Below are 20,761 nucleotides of genomic sequence, written 5' to 3'. Positions count from 1 at the left end.
GTATATATTAATTATTAAGTTTATTATACAAGTAAGTAAATCGTTGATTTTAAATTATTTATCTATTTCATTCAAACACATAATATTTAGATAACCAAATAAACTTAATGTATGACTATATTAAATGTATAATATATACAATAATATACCTATTATAAATTTACGAAAATATATAATATATATTCATATTGTATTATTAGTACATAAGTATTTTTTTTTTTTATTAACTCGTATATAAATTGCTAAATTAATATATATAAAAAAATAGTTCATATGTTTAACCAATTCCTAACTATTTTCTCAGAGTTGTTTTTGAGTTACAATGCGATTGTGGAAACTCATTCATTAACAGTGACTTTTATTTAGATACATATGATATAGATGAATCAAGTAAATATTAAACGAGTTGTTCTCAAAACACAAAGTCCGGCAAAAAAACCTCCAATATTTTAGGAAGTTGCAAGTAAACAAACAAAAAAGTAGAAAAAATTCTTTTATTTTTTACTAATAAATATTGTGCCATTTTTAATTATTTAGTTTAAACATGATGTCAGTTAAGTGGTGTCTTCCATTGTTAACACATTCACAAAGCCTTTCTCGATACTTGACCATAATTCTTCGTGTCATTTCTGTTGTAATAGTGACCAATGTTTGGTGATGGGTTCCTTAAGTGCTTGTAGGGATGCGGTGCGATAATCGTACCCTTTGCATTTAAATATCCCTAAAGAACAACTGATCACGTTAAAACATTAAAATTAATTTTTTTTTTTTAAACCACGTTTATTTTATTTATTTTTAGTTGGTTTTTATTTCATTTTTCATTTTTTATTTGTATTTCTTTTTGTTCCTTGCCATTACATCCACTAAAAATGGCACACACACATTATTCATATTCGCACACATCAGTGAAACTCCAATATATTCATCGTTAGGTGTTATAGTAAAAAACAGTAATTAACCTCTTAACCATCGTACTATGGATGAATCTAATACATATATGGATATATAATGTAAAAGGAATCTATTAAATACAAGATGTGAATACTAAATTTCATCATCTATAATATCACTATATTAAAGACAAAATATATTTTTTTGTGTAAATTCAAAAATTTCCTTGAAGAGTATTTTAAAATTGACATTAATATGACCTAACATATCCTATATGGTAATTCACATCGACTTAATAAGATTGATTTTTGTATTGCGTTTCACTGCACAACATTGATAATATAAATTAATATTCAATATTTTCATATAATGGACAAATTTAGTTTTATCCATGATGTGTAACGTGTAATAGTTGCACTATGTATATATAGGTACATATTGTATACAAATCATTTATTAAATTTATTAGAAATATATGAAGTACTTATCATTATATTTTGTATTTTTACAATTTTGTGTTTGCCAAGTTAAACTATTCACTGTTATATATAGATACTTATTATAACAATAACGGGTTTATTGACAATTATAAAATAGCTGCATATTATTTTTAATACTTGTACGATTAGAATATTTTAAATATAATTTCTGTAACATAAGTAAAGTATTCAGGTTACTTTACCTTATTATTAAATAGCATTGTTTTGCTAATTAGTTTACAAAATATATTCAATTAAAATATACGGTTATATATATATATAAACCTAATAAACATGTAAGTAAAATATAGTAAAATACAATTTATTTTAATAAAAACAATAAAATACTATTATTAATGTTTCAATGTAAAAATAATCTGCTAAATATTTTATTAAATTATTTTTATTTTTTTATTTATAAAAAATAACATTTACAATCTGTACAAATATAATACAATAAGCAAATAGGTTAACATTATTTTAGTGACTTTGAAGACTTGTGAAGGGAAACTATCCAGTGATAGGACCCTTTTGACTTGTGACAGTTAGGACAGGGAGTGGTGTTTCAGTTTAGGAGATCGCGACACCAGCGTCTTTTGAGGCGACGAGGGGGGTTATCTGGAATTGTGGCTGAGTTGGTTTGCATTAAATTATTGGAATAATTTTTTTATTTTCATACTCCTTACATCATGTAATATCTATCCAATGGTGTTCATCTTATTTAAATGTTATTATGTTTATATTTTTTTAATAATTGTTATTATTTAGAGGGCTTTATTCTGTTTTCCTATATTTGTATTGAAATCCCACATTATTATTTTAATATAGCTGTTTCAGCTGTTTGTTGTTGTGGCACTTATAACCTTTATATTGTAAAACTAATTTTGACGTATTCTCCTTACTTTTTTTTTTCAAACTTGTTAGTGCGTAAGCGTTTATAATAATTGGATCAAAAGTATGACCCGCTAGTCGCACATAACATATTATTAAGTCTTTTATTATGGTAAAATCTTTTATTTGTGATAGTGTGCCTCACTCACAAAATATCGCATCTGTTTTCATGTTTCCTACCCTTTTATTCCACTAAAGAATATTGTTTTAACATTTTATTCATACATCCGTCATTTTTCAATCAAGTATCTTATTGTATTAGTATATTCACATATTATTTTAAATAAAATCCAGTAAATGCTCTAAATTTAAATTTTTCAGGTTTGTATAAAGTCCTAACATTCCCTGTTTCAATTTTAATTTTATTTTCCAATTCCTGTAGACTATTGAAGCGGTATAGAAATAAACTATGATAATTTATAAAGTTTTAATAACATTATCCGCGTTACTCATTATAAGTTATAGTCGTACTGGCCCCAAAGAAGGTAATAACAATCAATAATTTCGTAATTAAATTAAAATCAAGTAAAAAACAAACCGTCAATGTGCATTTAATATTGATATTATTATTAATTAATTCATAGACCATCATACGTCCCTCTAACGAGTTTTGTGTCCCGACGTCCGCACCGAACCTAAAAATGTCCCGCTTTGAATAAAAACCACAACCAAAAATATTATATTGATAGGTATACCATTACGTATACTGTACGTCTGTACATTGATATACATAAACAAGGCAATAAGCAATAGTCTATACTTCAGAGATAAAAATTATACAAATATAAGTGTATAATAGTCTATCGTTAGGTTAGGTTAGGTTAACCTAACCTAAAATATAATATTGGTATTTCTATTAACATTTACAAGTACTCTCAAGTTACTCTCCCCCCACCATGTGGAACAAGTTAACAAGTAAACTCAATTTCATACTAGAAACCATACTAAAAACTAATCTTTTTTACTGTTCCATAAATTTAAAACTTAAGTTAGAAAATAACAAATAATTTAAAAATGAATGCATTTACATATGTACTTAGAATTTTTCAACATTTATCATGAATTAGTAATAATAATTTTTGAAATTGAGAATTATTCCGGTGTACAAAAATGTGCTAAGATACACACATAATACACGCTTGCATACATCGGTGAAAAACCAATATATCGGTATGCACAAAATTCAAAATAACTTAAAAATATGGTGTATTTGGTAGCCTAAATCCTTTGTTGATTCTACTGCGCCATATGTGTAGAATGTACCATATCCTTTAATACATATTAAAAAAAATAAAACTAACATTAGTATTTAGTAAAATGCTATTTCAATAACATAAATGCATTAACTGTTTAATTAGTTGTTAATTTCTCAATATCAGTGTATTATATTGTATCAAAGAATAATTATATAAGTATAATATTATTCATTGCATACCAAAATTTATGCTTGTTCTTTTTAGTTAATATAATCTTAAGTAACAACTATGATAACTTATAAAGTTTTACTAACATTATTTGCGTTTTTAATTATAAGCTATGGTCTTACTTCAAATAAAGATGAAGGTAATAACAATCAATAATTATATAATTAAATGAAAATCAAGTAAAAAACATAACACTAATATATTTTATTTTAAAAGTGAGAACCAGTAATCTACCTATTAAACATCTTAGTATGGATGTATCTATATGAATATATAATGTAAAAGAAATGTATTAAATACAAAATGTGAATACTACATTTTATTATCTATAATATCACTATACTCAAGACGAATGTTTTTGTATAAATTCAAAAATTTCCTTGAAGTATATTTTAAAATTGACATTTATATATCCTATATAGGTATTCGCATTGACTTGATAACATCGATGATTTTTCTATTCCGTGAAAATAATGTTGTACAGCACAATATTGATAAAAAAATAATCTTTTCATATAATGGATGATTTTAGTTCTGTTCACGTAGTGTAATAACTATTACACTACACGTATGTCACCATTATGCTTAAAAATCTTGTATACAAATAATTTATTAAATGTATTATTTTGTTAGTTACACATCATTATAATCTCTATTTTTTTTGTATCTGCTAAGTTAAACTATTCACCGTTATATTATATATTTGGATACCAAAAACATATATATACATAGAGGGGGGTCGAGGCCGTTTAGCGGTTCAAAGCCCCATAGACATTTTTAAAGTAGAATAATTTTTTATCAATAAAATAATAATAAAATAATGTACATTTAATTCCCCCCACAAAAACTAATCTTGAATACTTGATTGTTAGATAATTGATATGATAATAACGGGTTGATTGGAATAATTTTTAATTATCATACTTCATACATCTTGTAATATCTATTCAATTGCGTTTATCATATTTAAATGTTATTTTTTTAACTATAAAATAAAATAAGTTTTGAAATAGAAAAAGATTAATTGATTTTATTAACTCATACGTTAAATAAGAAATAATTAATAAGATAATTTTTTTTTTAAAAGATTATAAGTCCTATGAGGGTAAGTTTACTGATTTTAAATTGAGCATGTGAAAATAGTAAAATACAATTTATTTTAATACATTAATAAACCAGTATTATTAAAGTTTCTATGTAAAATGAATGCATTTACATATGTACTCAGAATTTTTCAACATTTATCATGAATTAGTAATAATAATTTTTGAAATTGAAAAATTTCCTTGAAGTATATTTTAAAATTGACATTAATATATTATCCTAACATATCCTATATAGGTATATTCACATCTTCTTGATAAAATTGATTTTTCTATTGCGTGAAAATAATGTTTCACTGCACAATATTGATAACATAAATTAATACAGTTAAAATTAAATATAACGAACTTCTATTTTACGAAATTTTCTGTTTAACCAAAAATTTTTAATATTTTCAATGAACTATCATTGACCTTCATTGTTAACGAATACGTAAATCTATTTAACAAATTCCTTCATATTACGAATTTGTTTGTTGCTTATTCGACTTCGTTATATGGAAGTTCCGCTGTATTTCATCGATTCATATAATGGATAAATTTAGTTTTATACTTTACGTGTAATAGTTACACTATGTATATTGTATATATATCTTGTATACAAATTATTTATTAAATGTATTAGAAATGTATGAAGTATTTATCATTATAATTTGTATTTTTACAATTTTGTGTTTCCCAAGTTAAACTATTCACTGTTATATATAGATAATTATTATAATAATAACGGGTTTATTGACAATTATAAAATAAGTGACTATTATTATTATTAATACTTGTACGATTAGATTATTTTAAATATAATTTCTGTAACTTAACCAAAATATTTACTAATTATATAAAACATACAATTTAAATGCTACGAAAATTTACCATTTTTTAAAACTAATTTTACTAATTTTTTCAAACTTAAGGTCCCAAATTTAAACAAAATTCGCGAGGCCCAGGTTCTGGGCTCTGCTCACCCCCCTAAGAACAACCCTGTCACCTTTCTCGAACCTGTTCGTGCGTAAGCGTTTATAATAATTGTATCAAAAATATGACCTGCTAGTCACCTATAATATATTAAATCTTTTACGATTATAAAATCTTATATTAATCTTATATATATGCCTCACTCACAACATATCCCACACTATTTTCATGTTTCCTACCCTTTTATTCCACTATAGAATATTGTTTTACCATTTTATTCATACTTCCGTCATTTTTCAATCCAATAATTCGTAGTATTAGTATATAATATTATTTAAATAAAATTCAGTAAGTACTCTAAATTTAAATTTTCTATGTTTGTATAAAGTCCTAACATTCCCAGTGTCGATTTAAATTTTATTTTTTCATTCCTGTAGTTGTCCAGTTATTCAGATTTGACTGTTCTCAGGTTTATTTTGTTAATTAATATAACATAAATATTTTTTTGATGTAGGAATGCTAACCCTCCTCAATCCCAATCCTAGGGAGGGAAGTGGCTGGTTTCGTCATACCCGTTATACGAGTGAAATTATAGGTTTCCATTGAGCGGAATTTAATGTAATTAATAATTATATTTATTTTATTTAATTATGTTTATGATCTAGAGTGCTGTGGTAAGGATTTATATTAGCATAAAATACATTTTTTAGTTTAATTGCGTAACATGATCATTATATAGCAGTGATAATTCAAAACACTCTACTCTATCCATTCATACCACACTTTTTTTTTACAATCTGTAAAATTTTGATCGGAGCGATATCTTTATATTGATTTTACAATGATATGTATGTTCATTCGTTTTTTTTTCTGTCCATCAAAAATAAAATAAAAAGGTGGTTAATGCCGTTACAAGATACCGATTTATTGTATAGCTGGTGTTGAGTGGGTTACTGTAATGGATGTGTAAAATTAGAATTCAACGATATATAATATTATTGTTTGAGAAAAATGATTCTGAGTAGAAATGGTCTATCAGATCGTTAAGCAGAATTCATGATTTGTTATTATATAACTGATTTTACCAATATGAAATGTATTCTAATATTAGAACCACGGTAGGCTAAATACATTTTTTCCGAAAGCATCGTATTCATTTTATTATTATAAATTAAAATAATAATAAATGTAATTTATGCAATATCATATTATTATTATTATTAACTTTTAAATTTAAACCACCATTCTATAAAAATAGATAAAATTAATTTAATAGGAAGAAAAATGTATTTAACATTATTTAAAGAACAAAAAATCTAAAAACCTAACCTAACCTTGTTGTCCATAAATACTTCGAATAGATATTTTGTAAATTATATGTATAGAAAATGTTAATTTGAACATGTCTTAATGACATATTTTTCTAGCGTTGTTAACTAAACAACTACCAAAACTCGAAATCGAAGCAGTTTTGTAATCTCAAAAATGGATAAGTGTCCCCCCAAAAAAAAAAAAAACATATCATTATAAAAAAAAAAAAAAATTATAAAGTCAATAATACACCAGTCGCTCCTCTCAGAATATACATTTCTAAGTATTTTCATTTTTAAAAGTTGTGGAAACAGGAAAATTTTTTTGTAATAATTTAAAAATGTTATTTTTGTGTTTGATTTCATCATAATTATAATTTATAATTTGTTTCTAAATAGTATTTATTATCAATGAAATTATGGATTTAGCATTATGATAGTTGGAACTAACATTAATTAATTTTAGATTATGATTTATTTAACTATTGTCATATTTTTGTAAATCATTTCAATAAAAAAATTTAACATTGTTCATATAATATTTTTATGTCATAAATGTCTAACAGCTGAATTAAAGAGTGTTGATTTTTCGGGTATGTATAAGTTTTTGAAAACAAAATGTTAGTTGTAGCTATTAATTATATTAATTAATAGTATTTTAAATTTTGTTAGTTCAACGTATTTGTCGTTTATTGTTATAACTTTTTTTTTTTATGTACAATCTGTATAAAATAGTTAAAACTTTTTTTTAACGGTCATAAGAAATCAACCGAATAGAAAAAACATTTTAGTCTTAGACGCAAGAAAGTGAATTAGAAAGTGTTAATAAACGTATGATATATTTTATTTATATAGATAGTAATGGATTTTTGAACCTGTGTATTATAAGGTCATTTGGTAAGTAATTTAGAGTGAAAATTATCTATTAAAAGTAAATACAATATCTTTAATAAAGTTTTATTTTACTAAATGATACATTTGATTGCATTTTTTTTTTGATGAAACTGATAATTAAAATACTTCAAGTTACAATAATTTATAGCATGTTAGTTTTGGTACATTTATAAATCAAATTTCATTTGATTTCATGTGAATACCATATTGCCGCAATTGGTGGACGGATGAAATTTTATAATTTTCTCCAGTTAAGGTATCGCTTTTTAACTCCATATAAATATATTTCTGGTTTATTTTATTTTGTTGTTGTGTATACTTTGTAGCTCATATTATGCAAAATTCTTATCTTTACCGGTTTTCGTATTTGATTAGGTTGTATTTTAATATAAATCGATCTAATATATTTTCTGCAAAAATGTACATGGTAAATTTATCTGGTTTAATATTTATAATTTTAAAATGATTGAGTCCATTATTCCAGGATTAATTTGTTGTAGAGTTAATGAGATATCTCATTGTCGTGTGTATCTTGATTGTAGTATGTTATGCAATCAATTGTTATTTCATGAATTTAAAAACAATGTACGTGTGTGGATTGTTCTCATGAAAAATTGACTATTTCAGACTTTGAATCTGACGTTTTAAGTTATCTGAAAGAAAAAGTTCCCGCATGTAATCGTCTAAAAGGTGAGTTTACAATTATTATGGTGAATTATAGAGTAGTGTGGTTTATGATGTGATAAGAATCACACTTTTTAGCATTTTAAATTTGGCCTATAATACCAATATAATTTAATATGATTGAAGTTGGTGTAATGGGGAACCTAAAAGAAATTCGTTTCTATCCTAAGTCATTGTTTAATGTGTTATACAAATGCCTATGTCCTAATTAATGAAAATTAATTATTAACCAATCAATTGCAATCAATAAAAGTACAAAAAAATTAAACATGTCTGTGCTATTTTTCATTATCTGTAGTTCCTATGGTATATTTCAATTAATTTTATGATATTTCAATTAATCTTAAGAATTATACTGCATTCACATTAAGCCAATACTTATAGTCATTACAAAAATAATTTTATAGTAGGAAAATTGAAAAAAAAAACAAAAAAAACCACATTGAATTTTATAGCTTAACGTATGTGTTTAATAAATATTTTATCAATTATGAATGATTTTGTGTAGTTAAACATAATATATATTAATAGGAATAATATAAATATAATACGTGTGAATATTACTAAAGTTATTTATATAATAACATAACAATTAAAATTATAAATTATTATATTTTGTAGAAAATATAAAAGAATTCGTAAAAGAATACTTTGATATAAAATCTTATTGTAAGTAGTCAAGTAGATACTTCTTTAATGTCAATGTTTTTATGATTATATGATATTTACATAATTAGTTCTTAAAATTGAAACAATTAATTGCAGTAAATTGTTTGTGTAGAATGTTTAAAGAAAAGAATAACCTGATTAAATATTATATTTTTAATTTGTTTATATAATTGATAATTTCTCAACTGGGAATTTTCATTCATCAAAATATGTTTGATTTTCTTTTAACTTTTAGACTATTTTCTTTTTATGTCAACTAATACACATTGTATATTATGTTTTTAATTAAAATATATGTGTTTATAAGATGGTCTAATGAAACCAAAAGAATTTTGTCAATATCGTCGTAAGTAATATTATAAACGAATAAAAATAAAATAAAATAATTTTTTTATAATTTTATTACGATAAACTACTATAGTTTTTACACCAATAATAACTTCAGAATAATTTTTTTTATTATTTATGATTTATGATACGTATATTATGTAAATAGCTTAAAGTTGAAATTAATCGTGATCAAAATTTAATTTTGATATTTTAAAATTTCTGTATAGAATTATTTTGAGGAATCTCAAATTATATTGTCGAGCTTTTTGAACCACTTCAACTATTTAAAATTTCTTTTAATTATATATTTTACAATGTGAATTAATATTATTTAATTATAATAGATATAATATTTTGCAGAAGAATATATTTTTATTATTAGTTTATAATATTCGTAAAACTTGTAGATATAAAAACGAAAACATTATTGTTAAAATGTATTTCAGATTTAATAATTTATAATAAAATATATTAATGGGAATTATATTGTAATTTAAGGGAATGAAGGTAAGTCCAATATAATGTTACAATTATTACAATATAAAAAATAATTTAAATGTTGAGCTACCTATATTTGTCGAAAGAAGTTTTGTTAAATCATACGCTTTGTAAATAATTAATTGATGTGCAATTAAAGTAATTAACCCGTCGTTGGTGTCGCTAATATTATTAGACTGTTAGTGTCGCGTAGCGTTTCGCTCACCTATTAAAATACACGTGTGAGCATACAAATATACCATGGTACTGACAAATTTCAATATTAAACAGCAAAAGTATAATAATAAAATGAACCAAAAATAAAAAAAGTATAATTATAAAATATACAGTAAATAGAATTTATTTTTAAGAATATTAATTAGTATATTTTATAACAAATCAATATTCAAAAATTTACATTTATTTAATAACAAATTATATTTATATGCTAGAGCTTCTATATAAATGGAAAGCTATTTTACCAGGTAATATTATAATATTTACTAGATTAATTTTAACAATAAAAAGATTTTAATAATTAGCTAATAACCAGTTTGTTGCCACTAAAATCCAATATTATAACAAATTTATAAACATCTTAATAATTTATAATTATTTAATATTTGATTATATTTGTATAGTCTTTATGTATCACGGTAAGACAATAAATTAGATTATTATTATATAGTACATTTTGTGGTGGCATTATGGATTTTATTAAAAAATATTAGAGAGAAAGAGATCATCAACATCCATTCTTATAGAAAATAGGAAATATACACCAAAAAATTTATTAATATCGTCAGAATAGTTAATCACGTAGAAACTATTTCCTAGCCAAATCCTCAACAATGACTGCTTAATAAAAAACGAACATTTTCTATTAAATAATATAATATTTAAATAACAAAAATGTACTTATTCCATCTTTACACCAATATACATCATAGTCTATGTTCATTGAATAACCCAATCATTAAATATACCAAATCGAACTATATCCCTGAAAAATTCAAAATCTTCCTTATTTTTATGATACATTAAAACGTATTAATCAAATTATTTTGTTTAAAAATATATAGACATTAAAGGTAAGTTCATAAATATTCCACAATTATGTTATCTACATTCTAAAACTAGATCCCTCATTATTAATTGCAATAATTATAATTAACATTATTTTGCCATTAAAATTCAATATTATGACAATTTTGTAAACATCTAATAATTTATAAATCATAATTTTTTAATATTTGATTTAATTTATGTAGGGAAAATAAACTATTTCAGTAAGAATACAAATTAGATTATTATAATAAATTATTAGTTATGAACAATATTATGAATTGATGAAATATAAGGGGGCGGGGTTGTGATAAATTTTGTTTTCAAATAATGTGTTATATTATTGGATAAATGCACTAATGATGTGAATGAGGAGTGAAAGGAAAGAAAAACTGTACAGTGTACAGTAAGAAAAGTATAATTCATGAAATGTAGTCATGAGATTGTTGTGGCACGACGAATATTACAGATGGAAGAATCAAGTACTATAGATTAATGGTAGAGAAAATAGTGATTTGCTTTAGAAAAAAATCTAGAAGAGGACCAAATATGAGAAATGGTGGTTGAAAGACCTAATACACGTACACCTGTGTATCTCATCTAAACAATTACCTGGATTAATCACTAGTTTTAACTTTCCCGCGATCATATATCCCTCATTTTGAATTGCATTTAAAAAAAGATATGTATATACTTAACCAAATTAAACCGAGGGACTTTTCCGTAAATGGATTTCTTAACCAGGTCTTTGTCAGGGATAATTACAAATAAATTAAATACTTTTCTGAAAAATATTTGTTTAATTTACATATGTCAATTACTTGTAGATTGTAAAAGTAAGATAACCGTTATTTTATTCAATAATTTTTAATCCTATCAATAGTGATATAAAAGTTATTTTTCAAACATATTTTACAGCTTAAGTTCTAGTTATTGATTTTTACAATAGATCAGTTCAAATTAAAGTAGATTAAAAAATATCTAATATACGCACGTATAAAGGGTGGGATAGAAGTTCAACCCCCACCCCCGAAATAATTTCGATTAACGAGGAAATTTAACTATTAAAATATGAAAAAAAATATATTTTTGTTTATTTTTATATTTGCATCATCTTGCAGTCATAAAGGATTTAGTTTTGTAAAATCAAAAAATACATTCTCGTTCTCCAATTAATTAATTTTGATTACTCAGATTCCTCGGTACATCATCCTTAGTAACCAATAAATTGTTCTTTGCACTGAAATATCTGGTTTTGGTTTTTATTGATGACAAAATTCTATGTTTGGTTCCTAATAACTATAACCAATCGCTAGTCATTCTTAATATAACCTAACATCTAACACGTTATTTGCATCGAATTTCCTCTTTTTTCACTTGTGCCACTGATCTATCAAAAGCTGTTTCCCGTGCTCTTTTAAAATGTTGTATGATTTCATATTGGTTTAAAAAGGTTTTTTTTGCATTTTTATTTTCAATTTTTACAAATTGTAGTAAATTATTTTCGTCAATTTCATTGTTTATTATATCATTGGGTAATAATGACATATTTTCAAAACACGGTTTAATTTTGTGGGGATTTTTGTACCTATATAATATATCAAGTTGATAAAATACGATAGCATTATAGCAACGATAAGTCAATAAATTAAAACAATTTTAACTTTTGCCCTTAACAAATACATTTTTTATTGATTAAATTATTATTCTTTAATTATTATGATAATACTTAATGATGCAAATATCAATATTATTTTTTGAAATATTAATTTTTAAACAGAAAAGATACTAAAAATATATCAAAGCAAGTATATTATTACTACTGTTATAAATATAACTTTTATACAAAAAAAAATATAACCTATATAATAGTTTCAACGTGGATCATAAAATATTAGTATCACAATTTAATGAGGAATATTAATCATTAAATAACATACAAAATAAATGAAATAAATTGGATATTAAAGAATAATCTGAAAATTATATTTTTTTTTAATAGGCAAGAGTCCATATAAAAATGTAATGAAATCATACGACTTAGGTAAAAATTTTATAACAATCAATATTTTTGTAATTTTATTTGTTAAATAAAAATTAATTATCATACACTTCCTCGATAAATGGGCATGACATTCTTTTTATTTCACGTGTCAGCAAATTGCTGTATGGTTTAGTAGACTATCTACAAGCTAATACGAAATAGTCATGTACAAGACATAATTCTAATTAAAATGTTCATATTATATTTTGTAGAATTGAAAGGCGACGTAGGAAAAGGTAAACATAAAGATAAAATTCAAATGAAAATGTATTTCTTAAAATTTTATAATATTTATAGAAAATTGATGAATAGTGCTAAATTTAACAGAACCTAAACTAATTAAACATTAAGCTAATGGCTAGAATAAAGCTGTATCAACTTTTTTTTCCATTATTTTAGAAATCATAAAAACATGGCCAAGTAATTTAAATTTATATAACTATTCTAGAATTTAAAGTTTAAAATAAAAATTTTATTTTATTTTATATCATGTATTATAAAAAAAGTTCACTTATTGCTTCGAATAAAAAAGTATTCCCGGCGTTGACCGATTCGACAATTGTCTTAAAATTCATAAAAAAAACTGCAAAAATTGAAATCTTCAATTGTCTAGAAATTACTAAAATAATACTTAGAAAATCATATATTGGTAAGTTGTTTCTCTACCGTGGTTTTTAAAAATTAAAAATCTTCACATTGATGTGAAATCTCACATTTTTAAAGGCCAAACTCAGTGGAGTGTTCTTTGACGACGGCTTTACACTAGGGTCGTAATCGAGGTGCTACGAGAGTATATGACTGTTTTCACGCACATTCCCCAAAACTCCCTAGAGACGTTAAAAACTAAATTTTTAATATAAATATATTATTTAACTATAATAGTTATTTACTATTTCTTAGTTAAATAACAATCTTCTTATTACCAAAATATTTGAAATAAATCATTATTTGTTTTAGAACCTGTACAAGATTACCATGAATCTTTAATAGAACAATTTAAATTAATTCATGAAATATGTACGTATTCTTGTGCAAAATAATAGTATAATAATTATATTTTAGTTAAATAATAGAAAAACGGCATAACATTATTCAAACGTGCGGTTAACTAAGCATCCGTATTATAGTAATTATAGTGAATTTTTAACAAAATTGGCTCAAAATATGTAGGACTATAAACGGTTTTTATATAAATTATTTGAGAATTTTAAATAGCTAAAATAAGATTTAAAACAAATAAATGTTTGATTAAATTTATTATTGTTTCTAGATGATCATAATAGTTTCTGGACTACAATAAAATGGTGCAAGAAAAAATTTTATATTACAGAACAGGATTTAATTAGCATGAAGAGTTTAGAATAAATATTGGTTTTATTGTAATGTTATTTATAACTTTCGTTGTATTTTCAATACATATTTATATAATATAAATAAAACAGGGTACCTATATATAACTCCCTTCTGGTATATATTAATTATAAAGTTTATTATACATGTAACTAAGTCGTTGTTTTTAAATTATTTATCTATTTCATTCAAACACACAATACTTAGATAACCAAATAAACTAAATGTATGAATATATTAAATGTATAATAGATACAATAATATAGCTATTATTAAAAATTTACAAAAAATATCGTAAATTGTTTATGAAAAATATTTTGCGAAATGTTCTTAATTATAATTTTCTTTTTATTCTTTGTAACTATTGATGGATTGTCAAGTGAGACAGAGAAAGTGATTCGTTGACTATTGAAGAAGCGGTATAGAAATCAACGCGATCACTACTAAAATCAACTTTCTTAAAATGTTATGAGTGTTCTAAAATTATTTAGGCGTTTATCCTTTAATAATTTTACCCACATAGACATGGACACAGATATGGATGCATTGTAAATATTTTTAACTTTATTGTAGGTAACTGTAAATTCCTTTATGTACCAAATAATAATATAATGATATATATATTTTATACTATGTACAGTTTGATGTAGGTGTATTATGCACTATGCAGGTGCAACGTATATATTTTATACATTTTTTTTTTAAACTACTTTGTTTTAAATATACAATATAGGTATGTATAAATATAAAAGTAAATCGGAAAAAATGATTTTATTTTATTACCTAGTATTACAATAATTTTTAAATTGCATAGATATATGAGGTTTTTAATTAAATTTATAATTAATATGAATTGTTCTTGCTAAACATTAAAATTTAATTTTGAATATTAAAAAACGAATTTGTTTTATTTCAATAAATAATTTATACGAAAGAATATAAGAACACAATATATGCGAATATTCTGTTAAGAGTTGGAGTTGACGTGAAGGGGTTGATTCATTCATAAGCGACTTTTGAATTGATTCATTTTTTTTGTTTAAATTATTTATTTTGAGACGATCGTAAGGGATTTATACATTATAAATAAAGTCAATAATAACTCCTAGTCTTATTAGTTATATTAAATTAATCGATGACTTTGAAATGTCGAATAATAGGTATATAGACGTATTACTAACGTGACCTCAGTGGTGGCTTGAGTTTTCAAAACTCAGCGAGCAAGTTGCTTCTAGTATTCTTGTAACAAACCGCCCCTGCTTGATCTCAATTCGTCTTGCTTTCGAGCTTTGTGTCCCACTGTCCCCAAAGACCCCAAAAATATCTATTCCGCTTTGAAAAAAAGCAACAACCGAAAATATTATATTGATAAGTATTAAAGCGTATACAATATACTTATACTGTACGTCTGCACATTGATACACACATACATTTTATACTGTTGACAGTGTAAACCCTCATAGGGAAATAGGCAATATAGTCTATAGCCCAGAGATAAAAATGATACAAAAATAAGTATAAGTACATTTATTTTTTTGTTGGTTTTTAATTCATTTTATTTTTGGTTTGTTCTTTGCCATTACATATACTATATAGGCACATATACATAATTCACACTTGTATACATCAGTGAAAATCCAATATATTCATCGTTCTGGTTCGGAATCTAAAATAATTAAAAAAATGTTGTGTTGTTGTTAGTAACTATTGCTGGTATAGTTGATTGTAATTTTCCATATGTGTAGAGTGTACCTTATTTTTTAATACATCTTAAAAATTTAAAACTTAAATTAATATTTTAATATAATATTATTTGTATAACATACATATATTAAATGTTTACGTAGTTGTTAATTGCTCAACACCAACTTCTTATATTGTATCAATTCAGAGAATAACCATATAAGTATTAAATTATTCATTGCACAGCAAAATTAATGCTCGTTCTATTTAGTTCAGATAATCGTTAAGTTATAACTATGATTAGTTATAAAGTATTAACAACATTAACTTTGTTTTTAATTATAGGCTATGGTTGTACTGCAAATAAAGAAGAAGGTAATAACAATCAACAGTTTTGTAACTGAATTAAAATCAAGTAAAAATCATAACACTTATATAATTTATTGTAAAAGTGAAAAATTGTAATCAATCTTTTAACAATCGTAGTATGGATGTATCTCATATGTGAATACATTATGTGAAAGAAATGTATTAAATATAAAATGTGAATACTGAATTTCATTAACTATTATATCACTATGTTAAAGACAAAATATTTGTTTTTGTGTAAATTGAAAAAAAAATATTTTTCATTGTAATATATAGTATAATAAACATTAATTGATTTTAATAACTCATACGTTAAATGAATAATAAATAATGAGATACATTTTTTTTAGAAGATCGTAAGGGTAAGTTTACTGATTTTAAATGTGTATCAAATGATACAAAAATAAGTCCTTATTTCGGATTTGCGGATTCAAAAAATACAAAAAATTTATGGGATAAATTAACAAATGAACTCAACTTTATATTATAAGCCATACTCAAAGTTGGTCTTTTTTACTGTTCCATAAATTTACGTTAGAAAATAACAAATAATTTTAAAATGAATGCACGTTATATCTAATCAGAATTTTTAAACATATATCATCAATTAGTAATAATAATTGTTGAAGTAGTAAATCGAAAACATTTTCGGTATACCTATTAAAATGTAATACGATACACACATAATTCACACTCGCATACTTCATTGAAAAACCAAAATATTCATTGTTCGGGCTCGAAATCTAAAATAATTAAAAAATGTGTTGTTGTTGTTAGTAAGTGTCGCCGGTATCGTTGTTTATACTTGGCCATATGTGTACAGTGTATCTTATTTTTTAATACGTCTTACAAAAGTTAAAACTTACATTAATATTTTAGTACAATATTATTTTTATAACATTCATGTATTAAATGTTTCCGTAGTTGTTAATTGCAGTGGCGTAGTCAGTATTGCTTTAGGGGGGAGGGGGTTAGTAATAAAATAAAATAAATCTACAACTGTGTTTAAATAATAGAATGATAACGATTATTATCACCAGTGCAGTCGATAACGTGAATACGGCATAACAGAATACATTTCACCATGAATAAATTATTGTATACCTATATTATAAACATTATATTTTTGATAAAAATACGGTCGAACGGTGGGAGGGGTGTTCACACCAAACCCCCCCCCCAGCTACGACACTGGTTAATTGCTCAACACCATCGTATTATATTGTATCAATTTAGAGAATAATCATATCAGTATTATAAGTATAATATTATTCATTGCATAGCAAAATTAATGCTCGTTCTTCTTAGTTCAGATAATCATTAAGTAATAACTATGATAATTTATACAGTTTTAATAACATTAACTGCGTTTTTAATTACAAGTTATATAATTTTGTAATTAAATTAAAATCAAGTAAAAAACATAACACTAATATATTTTATTGTAATAAATAGTATAATAAATATTAGTTGTTTTTAATAACTAATACGGTTAATGAAAAATAATTAATAAGATACATTTTTTTTTTAGAAGATTATGATGGTAAGTTAACTGATTAAGTTCGTGTTTGACTCCCGTCCGAGCAACACGCATGTTTTCCGTATCGTTTCGCATTTATCGCTTCGATAGCGTAAAGACGACGTAACAGTAGTATGTGTATATTATTTCCTACAACGAACAACGGCCTTTATATAAATACCCCGACACCGTACTAGATAACGGCCGCCTCGCGCGCGGTTGTTGCCTGCCAAGGTCACTTATTCGCTTATCTTGTCCAATTCTAATAACTTTGAAACTGTCCCCGTCAATTATCTCAAAAGTCAAGACACCTACCCAGCCCAGTGATAAGTCACCGACGGCATGCAACAATAATGTTTCTAATTGGCATATAGTAACCGCAACAGATCACCTCAAGCAAATTTTCCTTTACCTAAAAAATCAAACAATATTTTTACATCCAAAAACCGATACGCACCGCTTGCTTCCACTTCCGAAAATGAAAACGAAAGTCAACATATGGATATCGAACAGCCCACTGAAATCAATAATGATACTAATAATATCAAAAAAAATCTTTCACCTCCTATCTTTATTAAGCGCACCTTAATTACAATAATTTATGTCTCAAACTTAAGGAATTAACTGACGCCTCCAGTTTTGTTTGAAAAAGTACTACAAATGATGTTAAAATACAAACATTTAGCTCCGATTCATACAGATCAGTTATCAAATACCTCAAAAAGGAAACCGTCTCCTTTCACTCATATCAATCTAAAGAAAACAAACCTACAGAATCGTCATTCAAAATATTCACCCCACTACTGACATAAACTTTATGTCCAAGGGGCTTTCTGAACTTGGGTTCCAAGTTAAAAACATAAAAAATGTATTTCATAAATTTACCAAAACACCACTGCCCCTATTTTTCGTTGACCTAGAACAATCGGAGTCTAATCAAGACATTTTCGAATTAACACTTCCCTGCTACTCTAAAGTTAAAGTGGAGACTTCGCACATTAAAAAAAAAATCCCCAATGTCAGCGATGTCAATCCTACGGCCACACCCGCAGTTACTGTTTTTACAACCCAAGATGTGTCCGGTGAGGAAACAATTACGAATCAACTCAGTGTCAAAAAGACCGTTCCGAACCAGCAAAATGCGTGCTATACGGTGGCTCCCACCCGGCAAATTATAGAGGCTGCCAAACACACAAGGACCTATTAAAGCATAGAAAATTACATCTTACCCCCTCACAAAGAAATAAAAATATTTTTCCTCAAATTTCGGTTGAAAATAATACCACTCAAGATAACCATAAATCACGAAATTTCTCACCACTTCACAACACCCCCAACATCAGCAAACCATTGGGAAATCATACAAACTACTGGTCCAAAAAAGAGATTCCCGCTGAAAATAATCTAACCAATCAACTTTCTTCCTTCATTAATGAATTAAAGTCAATAATCAACCCCATGATTTCACTCCTCACGACCGTCATAGAGAAATTCATCAAGGATCGCCGCTAACCAACTGACCTAACCTATCACCATACTCTTATAGAATGCAAACGGTATACTGAGTAATATAAATGAACTACAAATATCATTAATCGAAAACCAAGTCGACATAGCCATGATCACTAAACATATCTCACAAACAACTCAGCGTTCAAAATATTCGGTTACGACATACTAAGAGCAGACCATCCCGACGGTACCGCCCATGGTGCCGCAGCACTAATTATCTCTAATAAAATAGCACACACTCCATCTCTACCCTCTACATCACTCGACATACAAATAACCAACACTTCTTTGCTTATCGACTCAGTACCAGTTTCCATTGCTTCGGCATACCTTCCCCCAGGCCGAAAATTCCCGGAAAATGAACTCCTACAATATTTATTAAAACATACATTCCTACTAGGGGCGGCCGACTTCGATGCCAAACATCACTGTTGAGGTTGCTCAACAATCAACACCCGAAGTCGTTCTCTTCAGAATCTTATCAGAACCAAACAAGGCAAAATTAATTTATCAAATAATTGGAATAATTTTTTAATTTTCATACTTCATACACCATATTGTAATATCTATCTAATGATGTTCATCTCATTTAAATGTTATCATGTTTATATTTAGGTTACTTTTACTAGCCCTAAACAACCCATATCATCAAGGTTTCCATTGAGCGGAATTTAATGTAATTAATAATTATATTTATTTTATTTAATTATGTTTATGATCTAGAGTGCTGTGGTAAGGATTTATATTAGCATAAAATACATTTTTTAGTTTAATTGCGTAACATGATCATTATATAGCAGTGATAATTCAAAACACTCTACTCTATCCATTCATACCACACTTTTTTTTTACAATCTGTAAAATTTTGATCGGAGCGATATCTTTATATTGATTTTACAATGATATGTATGTTCATTCGTTTTTTTTTCTGTCCATCAAAAATAAAATAAAAAGGTGGTTAATGCCGTTACAAGATACCGATTTATTGTATAGCTGGTGTTGAGTGGGTTACTGTAATGGATGTGTAAAATTAGAATTCAACGATATATAATATTATTGTTTGAGAAAAATGATTCTGAGTAGAAATGGTCTATCAGATCGTTAAGCAGAATTCATGATTTGTTATTATATAACTGATTTTACCAATATGAA

This window comes from Rhopalosiphum maidis, chromosome 1 (assembly GCF_003676215.2).
Source record: "Rhopalosiphum maidis isolate BTI-1 chromosome 1, ASM367621v3, whole genome shotgun sequence".
NCBI classification, from domain to species: domain Eukaryota; kingdom Metazoa; phylum Arthropoda; class Insecta; order Hemiptera; family Aphididae; genus Rhopalosiphum; species Rhopalosiphum maidis.
This window is presented reverse-complemented; position numbering follows the sequence as displayed.